Source organism: Neopelma chrysocephalum, unplaced genomic scaffold, assembly GCF_003984885.1.
Source record: "Neopelma chrysocephalum unplaced genomic scaffold, ASM398488v2 Primary Assembly neopelma1_99, whole genome shotgun sequence".
NCBI lineage: Eukaryota > Metazoa > Chordata > Aves > Passeriformes > Pipridae > Neopelma > Neopelma chrysocephalum.
In genome coordinates, this window is record NW_020897762.1 from 911,046 (window position 1) to 935,101 (window position 24,056).

At 42.0% G+C, this 24,056-nt stretch overlaps 1 protein-coding gene across 3 annotated transcripts in view; it reads right to left on the reverse strand.

Moving 5' to 3' along the window:
• PELI1 (pellino E3 ubiquitin protein ligase 1) overlaps nt 1-23,689 on the reverse strand; it is a 43,503-nt gene extending 19,814 nt beyond the window's left edge. Inside the window, exon 1 of one of the 3 annotated variants that reach the window (XM_027694944.1) lies at nt 23,378-23,689. The gene's annotated coding sequence lies outside the window, so the exon portion shown is untranslated. Of the gene's footprint in view, nt 1-10,856; nt 10,882-22,628; nt 22,666-23,377 lie in introns of those variants that run through there. The other 2 variants (XM_027694946.1, XM_027694943.1) reach the window with 2 other exon arrangements.
• Between the last annotated feature and the right edge of the window lie 367 nt (nt 23,690-24,056).

The following is a 24,056-nucleotide window of genomic DNA, read 5'->3' on the forward strand; positions in this document are numbered from 1 at the left end:
AGGCACACTGCTGTGTGGCTGCCTCTGAATCTCACTCTACAGAGTTTGAACCACTTCGTTTCCCTGCCTGTGTTTACTCACAGCCATGCTCTACTCAGCTGTTCCTGTGTCAACAATGTCCCTCACTTCTATGAGGAGGAGGGTTTAATGATTTTCACTCCACACAAGACCCAGTGCTCTGTCTTGCGTACTGAAAGCAAATGCCTCCAAGTGTGCTGTCGCTAGGCAAGCCATCTGATTTCTCCTGGAGCAGAGATACCATGCCAGACTAAAACAATGGAATCTGTATCCCAAGATATCATTGCTAATTTCATGAAGTGATGCTGAACTGCAGGGGAGGTTCTTTCCTTGAACTTGTTAAAGAAATAAAGGGCTGTATCGTCATGTTCCTCTATCTGACTCACAAGCAGATGCTGTACAGTTTGATACAATTACGTGATTTCACATGACATTCAACATGAGCTTTGAAGAGGAACACATTTCTAGCTGTTCCAGCTAAAAAGACAAGTCTTACTGCTATGGCCTCTGGTGTCCACACTGCCAAGAAGCCTGAATGGCAAGCTCTGCACCCTGGAGTTAACCTCATCAGTGTATTACTGCCAAATTTCAAGGTGGACATTTTAAACAGCTGTTGATAATTTTATTTAGCAGAACAGGCAGGGAGTGGAATAAAAGTCCTGCACAGGATAAGTGCTTGAAATTGCTGTACACAGGTATGTAAGAACTGAGTCTGAAGGAAAGGAAACACTGAGAAAAGGGAGCGAAAATGTGGAAGACCAGGACCTGTAATGGTCCCAAGGGGGAAGCAGGCTTGTAAATTCAATACTGAATGCTGAACATGCACTATACACCCCCTTAACTCTTTTTCCCACAAAGTCAGTGGCTGAACTCTGAGCAAAGTAAACAATATCCAAAAAACCCCAAATATTTCATGTGTTGCAAAGCATTAACACTGTTAAGGGGTTCCCAGAAGCCTAACCCTAGGTGCATGAGGGAAGAAGAAAAAAGGGAAGATTACTGACTTACCAGCCCCATTAATCTTTTATTGTGTTACGTCACAAGTAATCTCTGTTCAAGGAGTTCCCATGTTATACAGTTAATAAAAAGTCATACTACAGTGTTTTAAGGAGATTATGGGGGGGAAAGGGGGAGAAGCAGCTTGAAGCCAAGAACATGCTATTTAGAGTATACAATAGAAATGTTAATCAAATAATCTGCAGGAAGAGGAGAAGGGAAGGAAATGACCTAATCCTCTGCACTACTCTGTGGTGGCTTATGGTGAGAAGTAAAAAAATTCTTGAGCAAACAAAGGTCCATTGTTAGAGCTACAGCTTCCAGATAAGAACCCTTTTCTGCATCTCAAGTTTCTGTGCCATGAAGGGTAGATGGTACTTCATGAACTCTTCTACACTGACCACTTCAGGAGGGGGTAGAAGAGGCTAATTGGATTTCCAGGACAGCTGGGTGAAAGATCCAAGTAGAATCTCAAGTTCTTAAGGCACAATAAATGCTCCTTCAAATGGATTTGCCAACTCTAAAATGTCTTTCATCCAGCCATGGTGATCCTTGAGCAACTGCAGAGCAATTTGTTGCTGAAGCAGGCTACTGACACAGAGGCAACAAGTCCCCATGCTGCAGAGAGGCATTTCCCATGACACTAATCACACTTTGCCATCAGACAAACCTAATGAGCATTTCTCATGAAGTTCTGTTCCACCCTTCCATCTTCATGTGCCTGTTCCTCAGGTACACCAGGGAAGCCCTTCTACTCAAGGACAGCCTGTTACCATCAATCCACATCCCATCCTGCAGGCTGCAAAACACAACTGGCCCTGTCTTCAGTTTGATCTCTGCTCTAGTAGGCACACATGGCTTTCAGCACTGTACCAACACAGTACTTTTAACTTCTCAGGGGACAGACCCCCATCAGGAAAAGTGCACGCAAGATTTCTGATCCTTGGACTGAGAACATATTTCATAGTTAACTCTTCTAGAAGCTGAAGGAATCTCAGGCAGGAATGAAGGAATACCTTCAGGACAGCAGGACAACTGACTTTCATGTGCTTATGTGTTTTCAAGAGGCTGAGTCAACTCTTTTCCTCATAAGGGACTTCATGGAATCACAGAGCAATTCAGGAGATCGTTTAGTCCAACCTCCTGCTCAAAGCAGGAACTGGCTTACCAGATACAGAGCTATCATTGCAAGAGACTGGGAGCTTTAAGTATGAAATGGCCTCTCAAAACACACATTCCCTCAGAAAACAGTAAAGGTGTACTGAATGCTGGAGAACAGCAGATGACAAGCAGACTTGCAGACCAGTCTGGGGTTTCATGTTTGTTTACAGCCTTCCTATGACTGCTGGATCCAATGTTTGCTTAAAATAAAAACAAATTCCCAAAATCTACTGCAGAGAGCTTGCTGTAGCCACACCAAAGATTGTTTGGGCTGATTAAACACTTGAAAGGGTGAGATCCACACCGTGTTTTAAAACAGCTTCGTAAAGAGAAATGTGGCCCAATAAGCAGTTCATTAATAAGCAGCAATTGTTGCCTCAGTAAGGCATTTAGGAATTCAGCTGCTCTCAAGATGGTGTTGTGGTTTAACCCCAACCAGCCACCAAGTACCATGTGGCTGCTTGCTCACACCTCCGCCTGTCCTGTGGGATGGACAAGAGAATCAGGGAAAAAAGGTAAAACCCTCAGGTTCAAATAAGAACAATTAAGTAATTTAACTAAAGTAAAATAAAACATAATAAGGGAAAGGGAGTGAACATAAAAGGAGAGAGAAATGAAACCCAAGAAAGTGATGCACAACACACCTGCTCACCACCCACTGACTGATGCCCATCCCATCCCTGAGCAGCTGATCAGCCACTCCCAGCCAACTCCCCCCAGTTTATATACTGGGCATGACGTCCTATTGTATGGAATATCCCTTTGGCCAGTTCAGGTCAGCTGTCCTGGCCAGGGTCCCTCACAGCTTCTTGTGCACCTGTTCACTTGCAGAGCATGGGACACTGAAAAGTCCTTGATTTAGAGTAAGCACTGCTCAGCAACAACCAAAACATCAGTGTGTTAACATTATTCTCATCCTAAACTCAAAACATAGCACTGTACCAGCTACTAAGAAAATTAACTCTATCCCAGCTGAAATCAGCATGGATGGTCCTTCACCTGGCTTTCTCAAGTACCTCCTGAAGAATCAGACATACTCAATTCCTAAAAATCAAAGACTGAAAGAAGGATAGGCAAGGCCTCATTCTGAAGCAAACACATTTGCTTCCCAAAAGGTCGAACTGACACAAGCCATCTGCCAAGTCAGAAACACGCAGATGTAGTTGCACCAGGCTTCCTTCCAAGACAATAAACTTGAGTTTCCCAGGTACCTGGAAAAAGCTATTGTTAAAGATTTTTTTTTAAGTTCTCTACGATCTTTTCTGGTTCAATTAACCTCGGCTATGAACAAGCACTTCCTCAAAGAATCTTTTAGCTGTTGTTCTGCCATCTTTCAACATCAGAACTCAGACTCTCTGAGCTTCAGGTATTATGGTTTCCCCTAAATAAAAAAAGGGAGGCACAATTTGAATTCATTTCCAAGACACAGCTTTCATACTTGCAAAGCCTTTTAAGGTACCAGCAGAACTAGCTGAACCTGCACTACCTGAAATTTTTCATTCCCACAAAGCCAGATCATTTGACCATGGACTTCTTCAGGGAATGTTAAGACAGACAGTTGCTAGAAGTAGAAACACTTTCAGTGATGAAAACATCTTTGCCTCACTTTCAGTGATGACAAACACTTCATACAGACCAACAAAAAATAGACAACAAAAGTATTCAGCTGTAGAAATTCAGCTCTTACTGGCTGTCTCCCCACACTCACATTGTAGGGAAAGATATCTTAGGATGGACAAAGTTTAAAAACTATACAGTACAGTTTCTAATCAACTCCCACATCACACAAAAGGATCTCTTAAAAGTTAAGGCAAATAGATTTTCACTCAAAGAGATTGTGATGCACAAAATCAAGTTTATCAGTTTCCCTCTGCTTTATCCTAAAATCCTAACCACACTGTATGTATATTCTTGACACTCATCATTTCAATTGTAGTCCATCTGCAATTCTGGTAAAAGAAGTGCTGGATAACCTCCAAATGGCCTCCTCACCTCTGCATGTGAATGTCCCAAGACTGTAGTTCACACCTGAATATTCTGTAAGTCACTGCTAATAAACATACCATCTTACCATATTCCTCCTCCTCACTTCAAACTCTGGACAGTCTTTATGTAAGGTACAAAACTTGGCCCTTTTTAAAGGTATCACCTCCAGCATTTACACATAAAAGCATATGACCTACATACCTCTGGAGAGTTGTCAGAGGCCTCCTCTCTGAAAGCCAAGGGTCAGGTTTTTATAGTGGCCTGCAAGGATATATTAGAGTTCTACACAGAAACAGCTGGTTCAGTACCTCCTTTTCCTGTATTTCTGACATTCAAGCACATCTTTTTAGGAATATTTTAAATACTGTTGTATGAGCTCAGGTACAGAACAAATGTTACTTTAGGCAATAACCCAAGAGAGCAAGAACTGATTACTTTTCACATGCAATAGGACTCTGGTAGAGGTATACTGAAATATGTCCAGGTACATTAAAAGCTGTCTCTTAAGGAGTCAGGTGAACCAACTTCTATGCTAATACAACTTGTATTTATACATGAACACAAAACTAACTTTTTGCACACTTTAGTTTCCAAGTTCATCACCTCCTACAGTCAGCAATGCAAACAGGACAGTCCAAATACCTCCTCATGTTAGACCACCTACCTGTTCCCAGTTACTGCTCAGAGAAAAAAAAAATCCCATGCTAGTCAATTATATCTTTTTTTTTTCCCTTTCTAATCCCACGGGCAATGCATGATTTAGCATATCTAGACAGGCATAATACTTTGCTTCCTACACTTCTAATCCAATTTGGATAAGAGGTTTGCTGCTTATAAAAATAAACAGGCAGTTGCATTTTGCCTCTATGCCGGCACTAACACCTAACAACAAAGAAGGTCGTTCCCAAAGAGTAGCAAGAATTCAGTGCTAGAGATGCCATCCCTAAATTCTACTCCTTGGTTGAGAAAGTAATTCAGTTACTTCTTTAACAGGTACAAGAGAGAACTGGTAGGTACTCTTGGTTCTTGTCATAAGCAATTTTTGACGTTATTGTACCAAATATATTCTCACCAAAAAAGCCCAAGACAGAACACCTCAACATGGAGATGGAGCTGTACTATTTCTACAGGGACCCAAGGGACCTTGGTCTGACCATATGGTCCATTTTTAATTAAGAGCTAAGGAAATCATTATGTTCAACATTTGACTTACAGCTGGAAGTTTTCAAGGTGTTGCTAAAGTTTTCGATTTGCTACGTACACAGAAAAAAGTCACCCTCAGATAGGAGAAAGTATATAGTTCTATATGGCAACTTCATGTTTTGTTCTGGGAAAAATAACAAACAAAAATCCAAAAATAACTCACAAACCCCCATGCTTAAAGCTGGGGTTCAGATTCTCAGTACATAGCAGCTCATATGTAAAAGCTACCTGAAGAAGCATGCAAAACAAATGTAGTCGAAGAGTTAAAGACTGAGCTAGATTTGAATTAGCACAAACATGAAAGAAAACCTACATTTCTTTCTCATTTCAGGCATTTCTCTGACGTGCAAAAGTCTCTTAACACTTGCAAGCTCACTTCTAGAAATGACCTTGGCTTTGCACTTTGTACCTGTATGCACTGAGAGGCAGGCTTTAAGCAGCAAAGAATCACTAGTTTTCTCTCAAAGAAAAATTTTTCCATTCAGGAAACAGGAAACACCAATGGGCGAATATCCCAAAAAGAGCATATAGCCACAAAAAATGGCACTTTTGACAGCACCATGACCAAGCCATTTTTGAACAGTACCAGACAATCCAGAACACAGCAGTACTTCATAGAGATTGAAAATAAATTTCATGTGATTTACAGCATCATTTATTTATTAACCAAATTGACTGGTTAATATAGTACAGATTTCTTCCTTTCTCAGCCCTGAGAAAGATTGAGAGAAGCCTCCACCTTAACCTATGGTGTGCATTCCATATATCTACCTAGGCTACATTTGGGTATCTTCAAGTGCACCTTTTGTGTACCATGGAAATCTTAAGTCCTGTTTTTCTAGTAGAGCAAAGTTGACAGCAATAATCTGTTCTGGAGGAGCTGTTTCACTTGCCCCTTTTCAGTCAGCCATTCAGAGCAGACTCCACGAAATTCATTCCAAGAAATCTGGCTCTTCAGAAGTAATCCTTACAAGTTTTTAGGGGTAGGTCGGCCCTCTCTGGACTGACATTGTTTATGAACATTGCTTCAAATTACAAACAGCTGCTCACACTGAGCACAGCAGTGCCTCATTCACACGCACAGAGAAGTCCTGCTCATGTTCTATTTGTCATTGCTTACTCTCCTGCTTAGGGATGTTTCCCGCCATCCCTTTGCAGAGCAAAATGCTCAGAGGGTATGAACTGTCATGGGCAACGTTGGCACACATTAAGAAGTCACTGCCCAGACCTGGCAGAGATGTCTGACACACTTCTGGACCAATGCACATTCAAAGTAAAAAAAAAAAAAAAAAAAAATCAAGCCAAAGAAGTGCCAGGCGAGTGGGACGAAGGCTACAAGTCTGCCAGGCTGATCAGCAGAGCTGCCTTTAGCAGTAGATACACTATATTACCTCAACACAACTTAGCGGCAGAAGTTTTATTTAGAATTTCAAAAATGGACTTCCAAGCACGCTCAGTTTCACTTCAGCAACACCAACCCCAGCTGTAGAACATATATTCTCCAAACATAAAGGAAAGAAAACACTTTTCTCTGGGTTAGCAGCCACTGTTGCACTTAAGCTTTTTAAAACACTGAAGTCATTCTGTACTTCACTGATGGAAGTGTGTGGATTACATGTCCCCAAAATAAACTTTGAACTATACAAATAAATACAGCACTGTTACAAGCTCACTCTCCCTCTACTCTCTATTTTATAATAGGCATTCCTTGGCTGCAAACATGACTGCTAGGACAAAAAGATGCAAGCTCAGCTACACCAAACAACTGAAATATTATCAACACTATACAGTGTTACAAAACCAGCATGAGGAGGGTATCAGCTCCAATAATTTTACTAGTTTCTGAGGTGAAGCATTTTTCTTTTACTAATCACTTCCAAACCGAGGCTTTTTTTCCTTGTTAGAAAGGATGTACTTCATTTTAATTGCAGAAAAACTAAAAAAACCACCAACAACAAAAACAGGCAAGCACAAAAAACTCTATTTTCTTAAAAAAAAAAAAAAAAGTCTTCACTTTAAAACCAATCTGTGGCCTAAGCTCTTTATTTTGAAAGTACGGTTTAATAACATGGTGGGAAAGAACTTGTGTCACTAACTTTAGACACACAGCTATTTAATTTTCATTATATTTAAAATCTAACAAAGTTATAGTAGCTATCTCATATTATTAGAAATAAGATACACCTTTTTTTAATTACTTAAAAGACTGATGCAAATATCACAGCCCAAAATGCAGACATGTAACTGTTGACACAAAGCTCCAGTCCCAAAACTCGCCCAACGAGAAGTGTGAGTTGGATCTCAGTGTCTGTGGAGCAAAGCACCACTTCTGGGAACGAGCACATATTCCCAGCTTTGTGACAGAGAAGCTATTTTACTGCTTCTGGTATTAAAACCTACAACTAAGCATCCTCATATTTGCTGTATTGGGATTTGGGAAAGTCCAGCTGCAGGAGTAACTGTATGTTTTGCTTGTTCTAGGCCTTTCTTTTTAAGAACAGAATTTAGCCTAAAATGAAGGGGTGCAAGTTTAGGAATTACTGGGTTTCTTTGTATATCTAGTCCTGTCTTTTCAGGTCATCCTCCCTCATTCAGTAAGATGAACAGGTTAATAAATCCTCACAGGTTACTTATTAATTTTTTTATTAACACATTTAAATAAACGCCTCTGTTTCCCAGAAATGTAGCTTGGTGCTTATTTCTTAACTTCTGATATGGAAGTTTACCTAAAAATTGTGTAAGTAAAAGAAAGGCTGCAATCCTAACCCCCAAAGCAACACCACTAAGGCTATACACACTGAAGCAGCAAGACTCATCTTTACCAGCAAAAAAAAGGTTCAGAGTATAAAAGTTAAGCAAAGATAACAGAAGACCTAACACAAAGGGGCATTGAAATATTACAATCGAAACTCCCAGTGAAGTGGCAGCCAACTGAAATCAAAGATCATAAGAAAAGCTTTCTTGTTAATCGAAAGCAACGCGAAATCTCTTTTGGACCACAAATGCAGAGAGTAATCCCAACTAGCTCCAGCGCAAAGAAGACTGAATCCTTTGACAAAACTTCAGCCTTCCAGACAACTGCTTGCAAACTCAACATGTTCCAAAGATGGTTTTTACTGTGGTACAAATGAAGACTCTCTAATTAAATTTAAAAAAAGTAAAAATATACTTGCAGCCTATAAGTTTAGCCCAGATTGGAATTCTGCAACAAGATCCTCTTCCTTAAGTGTCTTTTTTAAAGCGTGCCAAAGCCATTAGTTAAAAGGATAATCTAAATAAAGCCATTGTTAAAAAAATAAAACTACATCATATCATGGCTGGAACAGCTAAGGAACTGGTCAGGGAGGAAGGATTATTTCCAGGCACAGTAATGAAGCAACAAAGTTCTCCCTCTCTCTTTTTATTATTATATTAAGCCTTCCCAATGCTTCCCAAAAATAAAACTGAGGTTTGTAGCTCATCTGATTAACAGACGATCGATCAATTGCACTGAGCAGGAGGACTTTGTTTCTGTGCAAAAAAGTAAAGGCATGCTTAGCAAGGAAAATAAAATGAAGTTCAAGTTCTGTTTTTCTTCATCTACCAGGTCAATTCACCAAACCTGATACTTGAGCCCAATTATGCAGGTGCAAGTAAGGATTCAACTGCACTGATGGCAACTGAATTCAGCAGCATAAGCGAGATCACTATCAGCCTAACTAAGCAAGACTGTACTAGAGCAGATCTTGGCTGGAACGTAATTTAATTCCCCACTCTGATTTTGGATAAGCCCCAGACCTTCAGAATAATTACACTGCCATCAGAGACAATGCTCAGTGTCAGTTATAGTATTTAAGTTGTATATTGTTTGTCTGAAGACATGAAGCACTTATACGCCAGGTACCTTCCAGCTTCTCAAGCCATTATACTCAATTGTGTTTCACAACTCTTCCTATGAGTTTTTTGCAAGTATTTTTGGCCTATATACAAGTACTTGAACATGGCAAGTCCCCTCTGACCCACCACGTTTCATTAGAAAGAAACGTCTTCCTACCTTATCTTCCAAGGAGACTCTCAAGTTGATAAAACAAAGCTCTAACAGCTACATTACTATCAAAGCTCTAGACCATCGTGCACTATCTGGTGAGTTTCCCCTTGAAATACACTGGCAGAGTTCAGGAATTTTGCAGTAAGAATTCACTCGTGACAGAAACTTGACAGAAAAATCAAGAAGCACAGTGGAATACAGAGCCGATCAGAAACTAAAATAAATATGGAGCATGAATTCAAGTCAGCAAACTCACATGAAATAAACAATGAAGTGGTGTTTCCCATACCTAAACCATTTCAGGCTGTTAACCACCAATACTGACTGCTCATAACCAGTTTCAGGATTCTGGCAGCTGAAACACAAATAGCAGCCATTGAAGTACTGATACCTTTGATCATGAAAAACATTATTACGATTAGCATCTCCTGCCTATTTGCTCCAATCCCCTGAGATGTAAAATGAAACTATAAACATTTTCAAAGTTATATGCCAGAAGTCCTCTCACTATTAATCACACCCTTTGTACTTGAGGTTGTACTCTCAATTTCAGTAGCATTAACTCCATTTGAAAACTGGTCTAAGCAAGGAAAAGTTGGTGTTCTCACAACACCACATTCATTACTCTTTTGGTTCAAGCAACAGTGAGAGGAGGAAGCAGCTGCTGTCTTCAAACCAGAGGGCCAAGGAAAAAGAACAGGACATAGATACATTCACAGGCAAATCTACGGAAAGCAACGCAAGAATTTTAAGCCTACCACGTCAGAAGGATATATAGTCAGTCTAATAAAAAAAACTTTAAACACAGCTCCCTGAACCTCCTAGAAAACTCCTACACTTCATTTGTTTCTCTGGAGTTAGTGAGAAAACTCAGCTCGTGGAAAAACTCTGGTCAGCAGGTCTGGAGCAAAGACAGGCCCAGGGCTGCACAGCTCAGGGGAGGGGTTGCTATGTGTGTGCAAAGGCCAGGGAGATGAGATGGAGAAGGCATCGCTCTCAGCAGGCAGTAAATAGTGTATCAGCTCAGAACCTCTGGAAACAACCTTGGGTAGAAATCCAATATTAGGCCATGAGACGGTAAATTTGGTACAGCTTATGAGGCATCTCACTAATATAATAATCAGCATTTTTATAAAAGCTGGGAGTGGTTGCTGTAGAGAGATCCTGTCCAACGAACCACTTAAAGCATTCTCTCTCCACTTTCTTTTTTAAAAAAATAGTGATTAGAGAACAAACACCGTTATGGGTGGTTACAGCAAGACAATACTAATAGTTTGTATTGTTCTACACTTGTACTTCTAGCAACTAATCTCAATCAAAATCTTCGAGAGGTAAACAAAAGCTCCATTTTAAAGGAACTCTAGAAGTAGTTACTGAATTCTCTAGATGAGAAAAATTGAAAAGAAGTTGATGTGCAAGAGGAGAAGTTTGTTCTCGTAGAACAACTGCGCAGATGCAAACTCACCGTGTCCAAGAACCTCGAGATTGTAACCGCACTTCCACTTGGATTTACGATACATAATCAAAAGCCACACTCGCAGAGGGGAAATGACCTGTTGATGATGGTGGCTGTCAACAATGAGCTCAGATCAGTTTAGCTGCTAGTGGAGACAGGGCAACGGTTTTCAACACTGCGAGAGAAAGTCAGAGTGAGACCATATGGTTAAGCCCCATCCACATCAGCACCATCAGCAATTGAGAACTGTCAGCTGGGACAGGCAGAGGTGGGAAATCTACCTGTCACAGCCCCTGTAAAGAATGGTTTCCTAGAGGTTTATCAATGTTGGCACAGTGTCTACTGGAAAAAAGCACCAATAAAGTGACTTTGAACACAGCATATTCCCTTCTCTCCAGTCAGTATTCCCAGTGCAAACTAAAATGTTCAGTTGGTCAAAATTACTCAGGGAATTCAGTTACCCATTGACTGGTTTCAGTATGCTCAAGATTTACTGAAATTTAAGAACATGTTCTGGAATTATACTGGATAAGTCAAAGTTTTACATTTACAGAAATGCCAGTTGCAGGTAAGCTTTAGACAAGCACTGTCAGCAGACACCTCGGCTGTGTGTTATCCAAAACCGTGCAAAATAAAGGGATGAAAGGGCTGGCTTTAACTTCAAACTACTTAGAGTAGGGGGAGCTGGATCAGATGAACTCCAGAGCTCCCTTCCAAAATAAATTCTCCTCTTTGCTGACAAACCTGGCCATTTGCACAGAGGCACGAGCTCTGCATGCAAAGACAAGTCCTGCATCACAGAGCTATTATTTATCGCCCATTCTCACGACTGCCTGAACTTAGTTGTTAACAAAGAGCAGGAGCACGTTCTGCAGTTAAACAATTTTAAGGTGGCATAAAATACCACTGCCTGCAAAGGCAGCAGGAACTGCCTGCTCCTTGCAGTTGATAACAGAAGGTTTGTGCACAACCATGATTCACAGATGCATGCCCCCATCTGCTTCTCAACTGGATTTACTGGTGCCGAGAGCACCTGAACAAAGGATAGGAACAGAAAGCTGGGACCACCTGTCATATGACTTTCTGTTCATTTTCAGAAAAATAGTAAAATTATGTATTTTTAAAGGCATAGCCTAATTAATAGCAAGATAACAGGAAATAAGAGTTTGTTCCTGAGGAGTACTTAAAAGCTGTGTTTAATCTTGAAAAACAATGGAACTTAACTATTTCCATTCTTAACTCCAGAGCTAATTTTGTTTTCTTTATACTCACTCTTCTATTCAATCTACTTTGTTCCTCTAGGTAACAGAAGCTACATTTATCAGCAAAAGACTGCTTAGTACAAGAATAATCTAATTAGCATGCATTCTGAGTTAATACTAAGCTTATATGAAGGATGTTTTAAAATTAAGTCTGAAAACAAGCAGAGTAACAGCAATAAATGAAAAATTTAAAATTCTTAGTTACAAAACCACACTTGGAACAACCTATAGTTCTGTCTTCATCAGGCTTAGTCACTTCCCGTACGTTTCTTCATAGGGCAAAGTTTTTGTTATAGATTTTGCTATGTTTCGGGGTCTAGGACTTAAGACAACTCCAGAGACAAGAAGAAGACAAGCACCATTAGTCTACTCAGTTCTGCAGCATTATGTACCACCAATTCTTCTTATGAGGAACAACACCATGATAAAAATTACCAAAACACTTTCAGGAGGCTAAAAAATGAGGCACAGCTTGTCTGCTAACACTAATGTGAGTTACCTGCGTAACCAGTTGCTACAATAAAACCTGGGGCACACAAACATTAACACATAGTATGGTCTGGTTGCCAAAATTCTTCCACCAAAAATTCTCCTGAATTGGTCATTTGGTTGCATGCTAGGAAAGCATCTTCTAACACTGCCTGGGCAAAGGTAACTTTGGCAGAAATTGGACAGGCCCCAACAGAGACTCCAATACAAGGAGTGGAATGAGAAGACAGGTGTAGGACAGAAAATACAGACTCTGGAGACTGTGAGATAATACCTGAAGATTGTCAATGCTTAAGTAATACTTCCAAAGACTAATCATCTCTGAGATGGAGTAGAGTCTGAAACATAAACTATGTCTGAGGACTAGACAGCTGAAGTTAGACTTAAAACCCATGGTCAGTACTTCAGCATAAGAGTGAGGTCTAACAAAAACCACCAAGTGCCACGGTTAAGCTTACCAAGCAGACTAACTAGGAATTCCCACATACTTTATTACAATGACTACTATTGAGTGAGTTGAGTTGACTATTAATAGGGAGTGTAGAACTCACTGGGATTTTAAGTCGCTCTGTATCATGAGACACCTCTCTTCCTCACTTAGATGCAGGTCTTTGAAGCCCTGAGCAACCTCACCTTCTGCCAGAGTTGTTAGAGTAAAGCTGCAAAGCAGAAACCAAAACAGACTGTCATTTAATAAAAGGAGGCTCAGCAGAAGGAGTAAAAGAGGTGGAGGGGGAAAACCCAGGCTCCATCGAATGCCACGCTGTTCCACACCAACACAATGGAAGGGAATCCTGTTCCACTCTGAGGGCTATGAGCCACCTGGCCAGAAGCCATGCTTATGCACAGCTACTTGGCCCTGAGGGTTGAAAATAAAAGATGAACAGCCAAAATATGAGGCCAGCAGACACAGCTGTCAGGCAGGGATCAGCAGACCTGAGGACTGTAGCATTAGGAATGCTCCAGCCCATGCTGGTTGGCTGTTTTGAACTATACCCTATTCTTTCCCCCAGTTATTTCCTTCCTCTCTTTGTCTACCTACCATAACTCCTATCTGAGCTCTGCTTCTCTCCCCCTACCTCTTCCCTTTTTTGTCTCTTCAGAGTCCAAGGTCTTTCAGTCAGGCTTCTATTCATACAACTGACAAGAGCTGAAAAAATGAAAGTTCACAATTTTTGGTACGTGTAGCTTCCTGTCACAGCAATTTTTATAAAATTCAAGTTTCTTGAAAGACAACTGATTGACTGTTTATAACACTATTCTCAGTCACAGCATACCAGTCAATATTAAAGACAAGAGTTCACAAATAATGCAGGCTGCTGATTTAGCTTCTATAAATGGAGGGTTTGGCCACTGCAGAGATGTCTGATCTACAGCTCTCACTCACATAAACAGTCCCTGGCCACACAAATAAAGACTGTCATGATCCTTGCCCAAACTCCTGCAGGGAAAAAAATTAACATGATAGCAGATTGGATGGAACAGCTCTAAGAAAAATCAATAACAGTAGCTGCAAAATCTAAAATTAAAGTAAGTCTGTTTTTGATGCTTTCAGTACACACAGTACGTTAAATTTGGCAAAAGCCCAATGGAACATGAAGTACTTGTGGACAATGTCTGCCAAGAGCTGGAAATATAGCACTTAAGTCTTTAAAGAACAAACAGAGAACCTCAGTTGATTTCTACTTTATGCATCTGAAAAAAATTAAATCAAGGTGATCTTTCTGAGGGAGCATTTGTATTAAATCTAATGGGCGTGCTTTGTGCAATGCTGAATGGAACACATGCAGATTGGCAGATAATCAGTATTTGTCATTTTATAATCCGTTCCACTTGTGACAAAGGTTACAAACAGATGTTATACCTCCCCATGCTCCAAACCACTGTGCTTCCCTCCTTAGCATCAGGCTTGTGTCTCACATGAACTCTGTACCTGGCCCTCGGTCACGCTGACACTTCCAAACATCCAACACAGTGAAAGCAGAAGAAACGGGAAGTGTGAACTCAGGGAACTCACACTGCACAATCAGTTTTTTCACCCACCTTCAGGTTTGTTGGTACTTCATTAGTTTACATGCCTCAGAGCAGAGCAAGATTTGATTAGTAACTGAAGACTAATTTGCATTTCTGCAGCAGCCCCCAAACATTAACAAATTAAGCATCAACACACCTGTGAGTTGCCTACCTTTATTAAAATAAGGACAAAAAAAAAGAGACAAGGCTAACAGCCATCTGGGGCTTTGGAGACATCATCCATCATCCCAGCACGCAGGTTCCTCTCCCTGTCACCTCCTATACACAGAGTTCCCTCCTTGTTTGACAGGAGAGTTGAGCACAATTCCAGCTTTGTCATGTTTCAGCCTGAACCCTGCCTTGGGAAACTGGACAGCAACAGAAGAGGAAACATGCAATGCTACACTTGACACCAGCCCAAAGCCAGGCAAGAAGCTTCTCATGTCACCTCACTCTACATGTAAGCCAAGCACTATCTGGATCTTTAAAGCTGCTATTTCTTGATGATTGAGGTTTTGAAATATTAGAAACAGCCAGATTAATCTGTTACTCCTCCTCATTAACAGTTATAAAATAATAGCAGCATGCCTACAACACTTGGTACTGTGGACTCTAAGAGACTGAAAGGCACCAGACAAGTGATTATTGGCATAATAAATAAGCTCTTCACTTCTTCCTGTGACAGGTCTCTTTGCTTTAGGGGTTAACATCTTGTTTGGATGAGGCTCCTACCTCTGCTCCTCTCTAGATATTTGCAACCTGAATGAGCCCCTCCCCAAAGTTGCAGAGTAAGGGAAAGATGGCAGGAAAAATGCTTGTAACACCCTCCCTCTCGGGTAGAAGTTTCTCTTGCTATCTGTGCATATCTCAGAACAGTGAAATATGCATGTTTATTTCAGTGAGGAAAAAAACTTAATAGTGTATATATACTGGCACAGAAATTCAAAAGCAGTTGCTATATCTGAGTCACAAGTGGCTTATAAGCCCACACTGTCTACTACAGCATCCTGACCCTTCTCAGCCAGCAGTGAGAGGTACAAGAACCTACTCTATGTTCACATCTGCTGCTCAGAAACCCTCAGACAAAGCTAATACACCGGCCACAGCACTGACTGTAAAATTACACACGTGCAAGAAAAGAAATGTATAAAAATAAAAGCTACTTGTGCATTTATATGCCTGCATGATCAAGTTGACTTCCTCAATTTCGGCAGGTGGCCGGTGGCCTCGACACAGTAATACATCACATCTTTTAGAAAAAACGAGAAAAAAAAACCCAGCAAGCTGTTACCTCACCATGGTACACTCCAGCCTTCTGGAACAATCTCGAGTAGTTTACAGAAACCTCACCCAACAGGCTTGTGCTGCACCAAAAGGGAAAACTCTACTGGAATGATATTTCACAGACGCCATGTACAGGACCAAATAAATACTAAGACAATTGATGCAGGTTATCAGCAGCATAGTAATTACCTTATTATAAAACCAACAACAAAAAAACCCAAAACAAACAAACAAAAAACCCCCCACAACCCCCCAAAACCCAAAAGATCCAGTATGATGGATCTGCCTTCTGCAGGAATCAAGAGACAATGACTTGGCTGTGAAAGTCATCTAAGCACAAAGGGGTGACCACCTGTCTTCAGACTAATATGCTTTACAATATAATTTGTCTAAAGCTTTGTCTGCTAATCTCAGGGTATGAAGTGCATAGTCATAAATATATATATGGTGTGTACGTGTATATATATATATATAAACACATTAAGAGGTACAAGGACAGCAGATTGGAGCAGGAAGCAGCCCTTACCTGAAGTGTCAGCACTACCATCGCAAATTTGCCTCAACATTATCACATGAGAAAAAGAACAAGTGAAACACTGTCTACTTCTGGGCCTCCTGGGTCTCTGCACTACCCATCTGAAAAACTGAAAAAATGTTAGGTCTTTTCCCTGTTAAAAAGTAGTTTTTACTGATTGTCCCCAGAAGTTTCAGGCAATTTGGGCTGGATCTCTCCCAGCTCTTCATTGAAAGTACATAAAATAAATATCCCCACAACTAGCAGGTGTTGAAGTTAAGTTTTACCACAATGACTTGTTTTACAGTTTGACTATTATCTTCTCCCCTATAACTATTCAAGTGGACAGCCAATGTGCTCATGCCACTTCAGGGCATCACGGTTTTTCTGGGGAGTTCTAAAGGCAGCATTCCTAAATCTGAAACCTAATGACCATGAAAGTTTGATCATGAAAATGGAAATAGCAGTATTGACTGCACAGTCCATAACTTTGGCTTCTCAAACATTAATAGTCAACAACTGTGGTTTCCCACACAGGAGGAACTCTCCCAATTTCTATCAGCAGATTCTGTAGCATGTTACATTTTCTTTCCTAAATTCAGAAGAGAGCACTTGCCCAGCAGAAAGGACTCAGATTCAAATCCATGCAGCAGATACCCTACCTCCAACATTAGTAAGGCTGAAGCCACTTTACTCTTTTTCACTGCAGAACAGAAGTTCAAAGTCCTCTTCTGCCAGCCTTAAAATACAGCAACTCAAATATCTACATGCATTTATTTTCTTCCATGTTGAACATTCCTCAGAGTATTTAAAGTGGCTCAGGAAAAAAGTAAACCAAGCCAAACAAAGAAAAAAAAATATTACTGGGAAACAGCAGAAATGACATATTTTTAGAATTAGCAGTTTATCCCAAGAGGTGCATTAAAGGAGGAAAATGAGCAACAAGTTCTTTAAAAGTAAGCAAATTACTTGTAGTAAGCCTCCATGTATGATGCATTTTGGATTTTTACCCCTAACCTCATACCAAATAAATTGTTCAGCTATATGATCTGACAAAAGAATCATTACTGATTTTCCAAGTTGAAACTTGTGTTAAGCCACGATTAAGGTAATATTTATTCCTGTAAAAATATTGTAGTGAACTACAACTGCTTCAGATAAGTGGAAAGAATATCAAGGTAGCATGAGACAAAAATCTCAGTATACATATTAACACTTAAAGAGAAGAGGAGCCTTGAGATTTCTTAGCAGAAATTCTTCAGGGACCACTTTTTGATTTAACACAAATAATCTGTCTTAGGACAAAGAAAACACAGATGAAGTACTCAAGCCTGTATGATTTTAAAATCAAGTCTTTACTCTTTAATACTGTTAGACTATGAAAGGCAGAATGAACTTAGAGCAGGGACAGGGGCACTTTGGGGCAGCTCTGTAACTGTAGGAGAGGTATGATCTTAACACAAGAAAAGGAACTACAAACACATGGAACTCTAACCCTGATTTTGCTGCTGGTTTAATGTTAACTTACAGTGTCCCAATAGACTCAGTGTTTAAGGGGGCCATATGTGCAGCTTACATAGGCACACTAGTTCCCACTCCTTATGGGAAGTAGTTCCACCTGGGTGCCCTGTGTGCTGTCCCAGACATCGCTGATCAACTCCTGGGCAAAGATGACCAGCTGGACAGAAATATCTCAAGCTACATCTAACCCAAAAATGCCAGTTTGACTGCCCTGGCCCAAAGGACAATTAAGCCATTAGTGTTGTTGACACAGAACAAGGGGTTACCACCCTAGAGGACAAGCTGGCAGGGACAAACTAACCCCAACAGCTGCAACTTTCCAGTTGCTCTCTACTCCATTCAGACAATTAAGCAGAAACACTGAGACAAAAAGGACAGTGTGAGATGCACAAATCACATCACTTAAGTTTGTTCTTACTATGCCTTCAGAAACTCTTGCAGGCCTTGAACTTGACCAGTGTCAAATCTTAACACTCTTCTTAACAGAAAACAAACCAGTGCCCTCAAATTCAATCTCTACTTCCCACCTTGTCCATAAATTAAGGGAAATCGGTATCCCAGCTCAGAAAAAAATATTTTTAAGCATTTGTAAAGAAGCCCAAAGGGTTGTGCAGTTGCAGAAGCATTGCAAACTTGAAATACAAACAGCTAAGTACATCCAGGCAGATGAATCAATTGGCAATGGAAGGGAAAAAAACATTGATTGTGGTCTACTTAAAAGAAAATTTTGCCTAAGCAGGGTTTTCTGTTTTATTATTTTTCTGGGTTTTGGTTGTTTTGGGTTTTTCTTGATTTTTTTCCAATCTTCCTTTCAAGTCCTAGCTCCAAGAAACTATCCCCCAAAGAATCCTACTTGACTTTCTTCAAACCACTATCTTGCAAGTACCTACAAAGTATTTTTTAATATATCCCATTCACTCTAAACCTCAGTCAATCCACAAAACACCACTACCTAGTAGCTATTCATATTATCAACTATCCTAATAATAATAAGTATTCTAGAGATCACTTCTGGTTTGAGTCTTCTTCAGCCTTTCAATACATTCCTGCCGTTCACACATATAAAACCTACCCTAACGTAGCCAGACCAGCACCTCTCCAGCACAAATATCTCTGTACTGTTAAAAAAACTTCTCACAAGGAAGGCTTTTCTCCCTTCTAAAAACATATTTATGCAATTAACTGCTACAAACAGGGCTGGCACAGGAAAACATCTGGTTGACATAGCTGTATAGCCAACAACCAGGGAAATCAAGAGCATTTTGAGCCAACATGACACAAATCCCAAGTCTTCTACAACACGCGTTACTGGTGAACAAGGAAAGTGAGTGTGAATTTAACAGATCCTCTTCCCAAAAGAAATATAATTACTGGACCAGAGTAAGAGGTTTTGACTGCTCCTAATCTAAAACCTGCAACAGACCTTTAATTAGAAGAGTAAAATTATAGGACACTCCCAATCCTGAAACCGCAGCAAGGTTTAGTCCACTCTGCTCTCAAGTACAAGATTCAAGCCCAAAATTCAGCATTTACATAAGTACCACGAGTGGCAGTCAAGTCACTATGATTAAATTCAGCAGCATGGATTAAAAACAAGGTCAGCAGATTAACTTTTATTACCTGTTCACGAACTGAACCGTGCTCCTGCATGGCAGGCTCCAGGGAATACCATCAATCCTTAACTAAACACTTCCACCCAGGCACTGCATTCAGTCTGAATCAAACAAGCTGCTGACTAGTTCACACTTGAGCCCACGTCCCACAATGCCACCTCACAGCATTCCCACCTCACATGCCAGCCAGGAGGATGCTGCTGTAGCAGGACTGGTATTGATGATTACCTACCTTCAGCACAGGGGTGCCAGCAGGGGACAACAGACTTTTCCTGTAAAGCCTGTAGTTTCCAGCCAACTATTTCACATCCATTCGTTACTACAGGGTTATTCCAGAAAGGTCATTTTGAGCAGTTAGGAACATTTGGTGCTCCAAATCATGTCACACGGGTCAGCAAAACAGTCCATGGCACAGGGCTTACCTAGGTAGCCCGTAAGCCCTGCACTCACTCGTGCAAAGCACTGAAGAACCTCTTCCTACTTGAAGCAAGAGCTTCTTTTCAAATCAATATAAATACAGGATACTTGTAAAAGAACATACTCTCAGTGCAAGGCTGTAATTTTTCTGCAAATCAAGTTATTGTCAAGAGTTTTTGCTGCTCTACAAGGGTAGAGCTTGCTTTTTTTTTTCAATTTAAGGAGGATTTCTAGCATGGCAAAGACCTTCTATCTTTTTTAACTTGAAAGGGCAGGCTTTTCAACACATCAATTCAAACATCTTAAACAAGAAACACAATCACGTGTAACTATTAATTGCTACATCCACTGCTAAACATCAAGGCCACTAAGAACGTGCCATGATGCTACCCTATTGTCACAGCCCGCCCCCAACCACCCACTGGAGAGGAAAATCCACCCCATGAGCTGACCACAGCCTCCTAGGAGACACAGAGTCACTTCAGCTTTACCCGACTGACACCATTTCTCACAATTAAACTGCTGTTTTACCTTCTTTCCCGTGAATCTTTTCATCCAGGTAGACTAACTGGGCCTGATCAGGGATGTAACGTTACTTTCAGTAGAACTGGGGAACTACAGGAGGAGTATGACATTTAGTGGTGCATCTTGCTAACCGGTAGATTGAAAGGACACAGAAACTAGATCAGATGGAAACATGCTTACTTTTTTCCACTGAAACTCTCTCAGCAGCGTTCAGCGACGCTCGACCTACTTCCTATACCATCTCTTTGCTGTCACTTCCTTTGACAGATTGTCAGCACGCTTGTGAATCTGGAGATTAAGGAATGAATGCCTAGGAAGCAAAAGAGCTGGACTTTTTCTTCTTGATGTTCAGTCAAAACTTTTACAATCTAACCAGCAAGGCGCACAGTGACCAGCAAGGGAGCAACAAGTACCTCCAATTACTGGCATCCAGCAGGAATTGCTAATCAGCTATGTAATTTCACTCACAAGTATGCACTTAAAGGTGACTGATTTCTCATGAAACACCCTCATTCTTCTTTTTTTAGCTCAGGGCATGGATTAGCATCTACAAACAGCTTTGGGTTTTCTGCTTTCCCATGTTCCAGAGCTCCTGTCTGAAAAGACATTTTATATCAAAATATACTTGTAATTAGCTCCTTCCAAATGAATAAGAGTTTTAAATACCACTGGCTCCAAGGAGATGATCCTCTATTTCACATCTACCAACACAGACGTTAGCTATAAATCCTGAAGTGAAAGGATCCTGTTCTCCATGCTTAGTTTCTTAATAGAAACCAGCATTGCTACCAAAATACAAAACTGTCGTAGCAGATATAGTATATTAAGTTCTGCTCTAACTGAAATACTAGTAGTTACTCAAAACTTTAATTTCCAAGATGAACACTAGCGCGGTGACCTGCTGTGTTGAGAAATACGGTTCAGTGTTTGGTAAGAACGGAAACATTCATGAGCCACACACTTCGCAGGACTTTACTCAGCACAAGGTAGGTGCTCCTACATGTTTAATTCATTTGAAACGGGAGATGTAGAAGCTTAAGGTACCCAGTAGCTGCCTATTGCATTGCTAAAGCTTCCTGCCAGGCCATTCACACGACTTCAAAGAGTAAGGACACTTATCTTACGCAGCGCTAAAAGGGTCTCATTTTCCAACTACCGGTGCTCAATTTTCAAAAAAACAGACTTTTTCTTGGGAGAAAGGACCGTGGGGGATAGGAGAAGGGGGAATACCCCAGGCAGACGTCTGAACTTTGGTTCTACATTACTCACTCCAAAATTGTCGGCCTAAAACATTACAAAGCCACATGAACCACACACAGAAACGAAAATCCGGGCAGCCTGTTCACATCCACTAACCTATAGGCGCCTTTCGGAACAAAAAGCAACCGATGATGCATCATCAACAGGTCATCTGGCTGTTTCTTTGTGGGAAATAAAAAAATACGAAAAGCCGCTGAACAGAAACCGGAAACGGCCTTTTTTTTTTTCCCCGGGTCTCCCCCCGCCCCCCACACGCGTTCAAAATGGAAAAAATAAACCCATCGTCCTTCAGATGCAGAAGCGCCAGCACTGGCTCGCTGAAAGGCTTTGTGATTTTCCTTGCCAAGCAGTGTTTTGTCAAGGCAGAGGAGTCCCAGCATATTAAAAAAAAAAAAAATAGGAAAAAAAAAAGGGTGGCCTTTAAGGCTAGAAACACGAGCGTTACAGCCACACTGCGTTTTGCTTCCATGTATTCCAGAAGCTGCATTTTTGCAGAGGTTCAGTAGCTGCAGTTTTTGAGGAGGTAGTTAAAACAAAAACAAAGGCAGGGGGGAAGAAAAATGCTTCCGGTATAAAAACGTTGAAGTGCTTTAAAATATACCCTTTAAGAGGCAAAAATTATTCAGCTGAAAACACAACTGCTCCTCCTCTCCCCTGCCTTCAGAAAATCTTCTCCGTGGCTGTTACAGGCGGAAATGTCCCCCTCCTATTAGATCTTCCTGAAAACGCATTATTTAACTAGGTGAAAACAAGAGTGAAAAAAAAAACCGGACACAAGTTGCGCTGGATGGCAGGCTGCTCACAAAAGAGCCGAGGCTGGGGAGACGGGAGAGAAACCCTGTGATTCCCCCAAGAAGCTTAAAATGAAAAGCACACAACTTACCTACCGACTATCTGGATTCTTCCAGAGTGAAACAACATCATATCTGGAAGAGCTAGGGATATTAAAAAAAAAAAAAAGGAGGGGAGCAAGCTTTCCCACCAAGATCTTGCAGGTTAACAACAGCCAAACAAAATCCCCCTTTGTTTTGTTGTCACCCGCCTGCGTGCTGCTCCCATTCCGCGCTCCGGCACGGGGGGCTGCGATCAATGGACTTCGGGGGGGAGAGGACGGGGGGACTTGTTCCTACCCGAAAAAATATATATAACGCCACTGCCGCCAAAAAAAACACACCCCCTAAATTCAACAGAACCCCAGTGTCCGAGTACTGAGCGACTTTTTTTTTCCTTTTTTTTCTTTTTTTTTTTTTAAGTGATGTTTTTTCCGAGGGCAGACGGCTCCGGCAGCCGCTCCATGACAAAGAGCTTCTCCAGCACATCCAGCCCCAGAGCGGGGCCAAGTCCGGGTGGGAAGGAAATAAGATTGAGGGGGAAAAAAAAAAAAGACGAAGAAAAAAAAAAGACAAAAAACTTCCCAAAGCCCAGGGAAAAAAAATAAAAATAGGGAATTATTTTAGAAACAGCCGCAACGAGGGGAGCCCTGCGAGGCGCAGCACAAAGCGCGCAGGGCGGCGGGGAGGGGAAGAAGGAGCCTGGGGAAGGAAGGGGGGGGCAGGCCCCGGGCAGGCCCCCCACCTCCTCACGACAGCGCCGCGCGGATGGGGGCTCTGTCGCGACAGGCGCGATACTCACCCCAGGCAGGAAGGCAGCGGGCAGCAGAGGCACCCCACGCCAGCAGGCCGGGATCGGGGGAAAAGGGGAAGGCGCAGCCTCAGCCTCCTCGCGGCCGCACGGAGGGCGATAGTTCCGACTGGGCGACAGGCGGAGGAGCCTCGCAGCGCTCAGCCCCCGCCACGGAGGGCTCCGGCGGTGCGAGCCACAGGCCGGGAAACTGCAGCAGCAGCGGCGGCGGTGGTGGTATCTGCCGGGAAGCGGCGAGAGAGAAGCACCCGATGTACGCCGGCTCCGCCGCCCTCACGCCCGCCGAGTGCCGCTGCTGCCACCGCCACCTCCCGCCCCGCCGGCCTCGCCTCACCGCCCGCCCGCCCGCGCGCCCCACCAGCGGGGCGGCACCCGCCCGGGAACCGCCCCCGCCCCGCGCCATGACGGGACTTGTAGTGCCCCCGCCGGGAGCAGAGCCCTGTGTGTGCCCACAGATCCACATCCCTCTGTGTGTGTGTCCTCACACACCCACGCACCCGTGTTTGTGTGTCCCCACAGATCATCCACTCTCCTGTGTGTCCCTACAGAGCCACACACCCGTGTGTGTGTCCTCACAGACCCACACATCCTCATGTGTGTGTCCCCACAGATCCACTCTCCTGTGTGTCCCCACAGATCCACCCTCCCGTGTGTCCCTGCAGAGCCACAC